At 39.9% G+C, this 7,500-nt stretch overlaps 1 protein-coding gene across 1 annotated transcript in view; it reads right to left on the reverse strand.

The window, feature by feature from the left end:
* LOC103507660 (ras-related protein Rap1-like) overlaps positions 1–5,103 on the reverse strand; it is a 29,671-nt gene extending 24,568 nt beyond the window's left edge. Inside the window, exon 1 of the mRNA XM_026822479.1 lies at positions 4,827–5,103. The gene's annotated coding sequence lies outside the window, so the exon portion shown is untranslated. The remainder of the gene's footprint in view (positions 1–4,826) is intronic.
* Between the last annotated feature and the right edge of the window lie 2,397 nt (positions 5,104–7,500).

Genomic DNA, 7,500 nt, shown 5'->3' on the forward strand with positions numbered 1-7,500 from the left:
TAGAGATGGATACGAGTGAATACTTTACTCATTAAAATACGGATCGTCACAATATCCGTACGATCCGGATCGCAACAAGAAATACTCGATTACTGAAAAAAAGTATCTGTGAGTGAAAAAGTAATCATGAGTAAATAGGTACCTATCTTTATTATTTAGATAGAATCCTATGAGTAATGTATTCGACTATTGAGTTTTTATGACTATTCGGTACTCACCCTCATGTCGATATATCCAGCAGAACACCTTCGGATATTGACTAGGCTGCACGCAGTACGTGATCCGGTTGCTCCAATACTCGGTAAGGCCGTGCTGTTTGGTAAGGGCTTTCAAACAAGAAAGGTGGGATCTGTATCTACCTACGCGATGATATTATGATGAGTACGAGTAAAAAGTATTCGAATACTTTTGTACTCACTAAAGTAATCGGATAGACGCTCGATCCGTATCCGCGGATACGGATCGTGAATGTATTCAGTATTACCCATCTCTAGTCTGTAAGGTGCTTAGGTCTTTTGTTATTAATAATAGAAAAATATACATAGGTACGAGACCTACTACGTTAGGGATTACTTCTCTAGTGAGGGATGGCTACTAGTCAGAGTAGTCAGGGCCGTATTCAGAGGGGCGGGGCTGAGGGGGCCCGGGCCACCCCTCGAGCTTCATTTTTCTCCTTTACCATAGGCCAGACTACGAAAATTTGGAGCTACCAGTGAACCTGGCATTGTGAAAAGAGACTGAATAATTTGACCTTTTGAAACCGGCTTACGTTTTGAAAGAAGTAATTGATCGAAAGAAACGAGTTCTGAGCTCTAGTTCTCCTTTGAGGTTATAATAATCGGTGGTGTAGTGGTCAAGGCGCTCGCCTGGTAAACAGGAGGGCGTGGGTTCAATCCCAGCCGAGGTATGGAATTTTATCCTCATATAATTTGAGAATTTGACCACAATAATAGTAGTAGCCTACTGCTGGAGTAAAGGGACTTTTCAGTCCTATGCGAGCAGTATAAATAAGCACTATTATTACTATTACTTTGTCACTGCTCGCATAGGACTGAAAAGTTCCTTTACTCCAGCAGTAGGCTACTGCTATCATTTTGGTCAAATTCTCAAATTATATTGAGGATATACATATTTGTTCTTCTCATTTCCTCCTCTCCCTTGCTTTCTTAATTAAATTTCCACCAGTCGTCCCAATTCTCTTTCTCCTCCCTCTCACACCCTTAAGTAGTTACTATGAGTTTTACGCAGTTGGGAAAACAAGAGAGTGTAAAAATAATGACATAGTAAAACGTAATAAAAATTACAGGACCAGAGCAGTGTGAACATTTTTATGACATTGTAAACATCATCATTACAAGATCAGAAATTGTGAAAAACATAATAACTCACAATTTTTTTTCACATCGTTTATCTACGTTTAATGACGCTAGGAACTGGATGTTTTTCACAAGATGGATTGTTGGAGTGTTTTTCTCTTTTCAGGCAGGAGAAAAACAGTGAATTATGAAGGTATTCAGGTATTTAAAGTTTTAAACAGAGTAGGTAGGCATGAAATGTTGGAAAAGGTCATTTAGAATATTAGGAAAGGTCGGTTTTTGCTAGCTTTTTCACAGAAAACGACTTGACGGGTTTCGATGAAAATTTTAGCTTTTGTTAAAGTGGTGGACTAGTGCCTGTCAATTAGTAAGTTGACCCAATATAGAGCAAGATCTATACATTCTTCTAGAAGACTCAACCCATAAAATAAATAAATTAAACCCCCACAGAAAACGACTTGACGGGTTTCGATGAAAATTTTAGCCTTTGTTAAAGTGGTGGACTAGTACCTGTCAATTAGTAAGTTGACCCAATATAGAGCAAGATCTATACATTCTTCTAGAAGACTCAACCCATAAAATAAATAAATTAAACCCATAGACTACAGGAGGCGGGAGTAAAGGCACTTTTCAGTCTCATTCTGGCAGGATATTTCATTATGATGATCTTGAGCTCACAAACACCGAGTACAAAGAAAGGGCATGCAGCTTGTAAATTATAAACAAGCATGATGACAATATTCATAGGGAGTTTGCAAACTTTCAAGCTTATTTGAGACATGTAACACTCTATGAAATGTATACCTAACTTCGATTGTGGAAAAATTTATCGTGAAACTTTTTTCATTACCTATTCAAAAGAAAGCCTTCAAGTCTCAAAGTTGAGATAAAGAAATTACCGTTAGAAATACTTGGGTACCATGATGACAATATTCATAGGGAGTTTGCAAACTTTCAAGCTTATTTGAGACATGTAACACTCTATGAAATGTATAACTAACTTCGATTGTGGAAAAATTTACCGTGAAACTTTTTTCATTACCTATTCAAAAGAAAGCCTTCAAGTCTCAAAGTTGAGATAAAGAAATTACCGTTAGAAATACTTGGGTATTTATTTTCAAGTTCAACTTTCAAGAACAGATTTTGTTATACCTAAGTACCTACTTATACAGAGTAGGTAAAACAACAAATGAAATTTACAAGTAAGATCTAAAGAAATCTCAGGGACTATAGTTTCAAGTTGAAATTTTTGTTCTTAACATTTAACCTACATTGTAAGTAAGTAATTACACCTACGTTCAATTGAATATTTATTGCGTATTGCAAATTTTCTCATCATTTGGTTAGATTTTTGATACAAGAAATAGAATCTATACATTTAGCATAGGACTGAAAAGTTCCTTTACTCCAGCAGTAGGCTACTGCTATCATTTTGGTCAAATTCTCAAATTATATTTAGGATAAAATTCCATACCTCGGCTGGGATTGAACCCACGCCCTCCTGTTTACCAGGCGAGCGCCTTGACCACTACACCTAAAATTCCATACCTCGGCTGGGATTGAACCCACGCCCTCCTGTTTACCAGGCGAGCGCCTTGACCACTACACCACCAGGTATTCAACCTTGCCATTCCGTTAATTCTCAGAACATACATACATTCATAGGAGAGAGAGAGAGAGAGAAAGAGAGAAAGGGGGAGGGGGAGGTGAGAGATAGGGACAAAAAGGGAAGAGAGGTAAAAGAAGAGACAGAAGAGAAGGAGAGAGGAGGGAAAGGAAGAGGAAACAGATAGACTAGAGAGAGAGGAAGGGAGAGTAGAAAAAAGAGAGAGAGGGGAAAGGAGAGTAGAAAAGGGATGGAAAGAGGGAGAGGAGAAACAGATAAAGCTTAGACGAATGGAAAGCTGGGGATGGAAGGAGAGAGGAGGGAAAGGAAGAGGAAACAGATAGACTAGAGAGAGAGGAAGGGAGAGTAGAAAAGAGAGAGAGAGGGGAAAGGAGAGTAGAAAAGGGATGGAAAGAGGGAGAGGAGAAACAGATAAAGCTTAGACGAATGGAAAGCTGGGGATTAGAAATGTGACAGAGTGAAAGGAAATGTAAACAAATTGTGTACCTACTCCCCAACAACATCAATTCCATGTGAGCAACATCTTTGAACACAGTCAGTCGAGGAGCAGGAGTGAAATAATTGTGGTTAATGGCCTTGGTTACAGTGCAGAAGTTCCGGGTTCGAATTTTTACCCCGTAAGGACAAAAAGGGGAAGCTATAAACAGTATATATATGTAATTTCTATCTACTGGAAGTCTGGCTAGGGGACGTTAAACACTTAAACAGAGAGTAGACTAGTGTCTAGCTGTGACACTATAAAGGTAGGAGAACGGCTAACTCTAACCAGCCTAGCTAGCTGACACTTCTGCAAAGGGTTCTCTCTGCTTTTAAAGAATAAGCACAAGTTCTCACGATGGTTGACTGCGGTTCAGAACGTGCCAATTAAACATGGCTAGAGAACATCACCCCGCTGGGGTGTATGGCAGATAAAAAAGACAGCTTTTCTTTATTCTGACATCACCATTCGGCTACAACTGAAGCCGCTACAACAATAACAACAACATCTATGTATCTCCTGGTGGTCTTAGAATTCAGGTTGAATAGTCACCATTTTCGCTAAATGGTAGGTTTGGTACGTAGGGGCGTAGAGAGGAAGAGAATTAGGGAACCCATGGTTTCCTATATTTCATATAGGATACGCCACTGGTATTTGCTATTGAATTTCCATTACACGAGTGAGAAGTTTTGTTTGATTTTTAATTTCCTTTGTAAGTGCGAATGTGTGTGCATTTGTGCGGAATGCACGTTTCTCCAGTGATGTTTTATTTGTTGCATACCGCATGTGACATCAAATAGTAACGCTGTAACAGGAACTGTTTCAGAGGCAGAAAATGCCACAGGCTCAGGCAATCAGCCATTAGACCGGCCATTCATTCTTAGGCTGTCTGAAGTCGGAACGTGTGTTGCGGGAAGACTTTCAGTCTTCAGACCATCTAGCGTGTGAGACTTTCAACTTTCGACTGTCTCGCAGACTTAGGTCTGTCAGTCCAATGTCTTCCTTTCTTTTGTCTTTTTGGTTCATCCTAAACGTGCCAAGTTGATGTCTAATAAAAAGACTTTTCTGGTACCAAATGGCAGGCAAATGGTTTTTCCATTTTACCACCTTCCATAATCGAAGTATACCAATTCGAAGTACCTCAGGATCTCGGTAAAAAGGGAAAAAAGCTATAGTTCAACCTCCGACCTTCTTATTCTCACACCCTTCTTTTCAAGAGGGTAATTATGGGAGGGAGACTCGAAAGAAATGATAAAGAACGATGATACAATGACATAGAACATAGAGAAATATGATGACATTCGAGACGTACTTCAGAGAATGCGGAGGCTTTTCCTTCTGAGTATTGGGAGTAGATAAAAACATACAGCACATTAAAAAAATCTGAGAACATAAAAGTACTTACGCTAAGGTTACCGGCTTTTTTTCTGGAGTCACTAAAAAAAATTACGAAACAATTTTTTCTCTCCGAAATGATAGTCAAATCCGTTCCGAGAGCAATACACGTTTCGACGGCGAACGACAAATTGATATAGTAAAAACGTTTGTAAAAGTTGAAAAGCATGGAAAAGTTGTAGATTTTGGACAACCACTACGCAAGCCTCAAGTTTTCGGGAGAGTTGTTTTCTAGTGCTTCTTAATCCATCATGCCTACTTCATCTTCCTTCTTGTTCTTCATCTTCCTTTTACGTTCGTTTCGTATACATCTGATCTTCTTCTTCTTCCTTTTCCCTCTCCCTTCCCTACTCCTTCGTATTTTCAGTCTCCCTTTTCTTCATTTTCTTTTTGTATCCATGGATAAGTTGTAGATTTTGGGCAACCACTACGCAAGCCTCAAGTTTTCGGGAGAGTTGTTTTCCAGTGCTTCTTAATCCATCATGCCTACTTCATCTTCCTTCTTGTTCTTCATCTTCCTTTTACGTTCGTTTCGTATTCATCTGATCTTCTTCTTCTTCTTCCTTTTCCCTCTCCCTTCCCTACTCCTTCGTATTTTCAGTCTCCCTTTTCTTCATTTTCTTTTTGTATCCATGGACCGCACAACATAATACTGCTTAAGACTTTTCCTTATCCACATCTCCTGCCAGGTAGAGTTTCCAGACAACCCAGTGTCTGTAAGGTGCTTAGGTCTTTTGTTATTAATAATATAAAAATATAGGTACGAGATCTACTACGTTAGGGATTACTTCTCTAGTGAGGGATGGCTACTAGTCAGGGCCGTATTCAGAGGGGCGGGGCTGAGGGGGCCCGGGCCACTCCTCGAGCTTCATTTTTCTCCTTTACCATAGGCCAGACTACGAAAATTTGGAGCTACCATTGAACCTGGAATTGTGAAAAGAGACTGAATAATTTGACCTTTTGAAACCGGCTTACGTTTTGAAAGAAGTAATTGATCGAAAGAAATGAGTTCTGAGCTCTAGTTCTCCTTTGAAGTTATAATAATCGGTGGTGTAGTGGTCAAGGCGCTCCCCTGGTAAACAGGAGGGCGTGGGTTCAATCCCAGCCGAGGTATGGAATTTTATCCTCATATAATTTGAGAATTTGACCACAATAATAGTAGTAGCCTACTGCCTTTATACTGCTCGCATAGGACTGAAAAGTTCCTTTACTCCAGCAGTAGGCTACTGCTATCATTTTGGTCAAATTCTCAAATTATATTTAGGATAAAATTCCATACCTCGGCTGGGATTGAACCCACGCCCTCCTGTTTACCAGGCGAGCGCCTTGACCACTACACCACCGAGGTAGGAATTCAACCTTGCCATTCCGTTAATTCTCAGAACATACATACATTCATAGGAGAGAGAGAGAGAGAGAAAGAGAGAAAGGGGGAGGGGGAGGTGAGAGATAGGGACAAAAAGGGAAGAGAGGTAAAAGAAGAGACAGAAGAGAAGGAGAGAGGAGGGAAAGGAAGAGGAAACAGATAGACTAGAGAGAGAGGAAGGGAGAGTAGAAAAAAGAGAGAGAGGGGAAAGGAGAGTAGAAAAGGGATGGAAAGAGGGAGAGGAGAAACAGATAAAGCTTAGACGAATGGAAAGCTGGGGATTAGAAATGTGACAGAGTGAAAGGAAATGTAAACAAATTGTGTACCTACTCCCCAACAACATCAATTCCATGTGAGCAACATCTTTGAACACAGTCAGTCGAGGAGCAGGAGTGAAATAATTGTGGTTAATGGCCTTGGTTACAGTGCAGAAGTTCCGGGTTCGAATTTTTACCCCGTAAGGACAAAATAGGTACCTTTTTTTTAAAAAAAAAAAAAAAATTGATAGAATGAAGAACAACTGTTGAGGTCCCATCGGCATTGTCCCGAAAGCGAAGTAAGGAAGACAGGATATGAGAAAGACAGCCGTTCCTAAAGCAAACGGACCCTTTTTACTTTCCTCATTCGACCCCGTGAAGACCATTTTCCTTGAGTTCCACAGTTCACTGAACCACCAGTAATTCTCGACTGATATCTATTACCAAGACGAGTAAGCTTTCTAATACACCATGCAAACATTTCACGCATCAACTATCTCTGTTTACTTATACCTCGTCTATTACCCTTCTTTTCTCGACAAAAAACCACCTCATTTTCCTCTCCACTCTTCCCATCTGTTTCTCTTTCCTGCTCTTCCAATAGATCAGTTGCGCTTACTTGGGTATTGCAAAGTCACAGAGCAGGAAAAATGAGGACCAACGGAATTTTTCTTTTTCTTCTACGACTTCCAGATCCCGAGATAAATCGATTTTTAAAATACCGGTAAATCGTGAAGTTTGACGTCACGGCATACGCTCCCGTAGGCGATGACGTCATAATTTATTACTTCCGCTTCGTTTGTTTGTGCGCAAGCGTTTCTGCACATTTTGACGTGAAATCTGACGTCACAACTCTTTGAACTTTTTCATTAGAACGGCAATTAAAAATTGAACTTTCGACCTTTAAAAGTTACTTTTTCGGAGTTTGGACCTCAGATTTGGATTTTTCACAACTTTTTACGTAGGAATCGACCTATTAATAATATTTTCCCAATTGCAACTCCTCCATTCTTCGTCTTCCTCCTTCCTTCTTTCGTCTTCTTCTTTACTATTATTATGTT

The sequence above is a fragment of the Diaphorina citri genome, unplaced genomic scaffold (assembly GCF_000475195.1).
Source record: "Diaphorina citri unplaced genomic scaffold, Diaci psyllid genome assembly version 1.1 scaffold332, whole genome shotgun sequence".
In the NCBI taxonomy this organism is placed as follows: Eukaryota; Metazoa; Arthropoda; class Insecta; order Hemiptera; family Psyllidae; genus Diaphorina; species Diaphorina citri.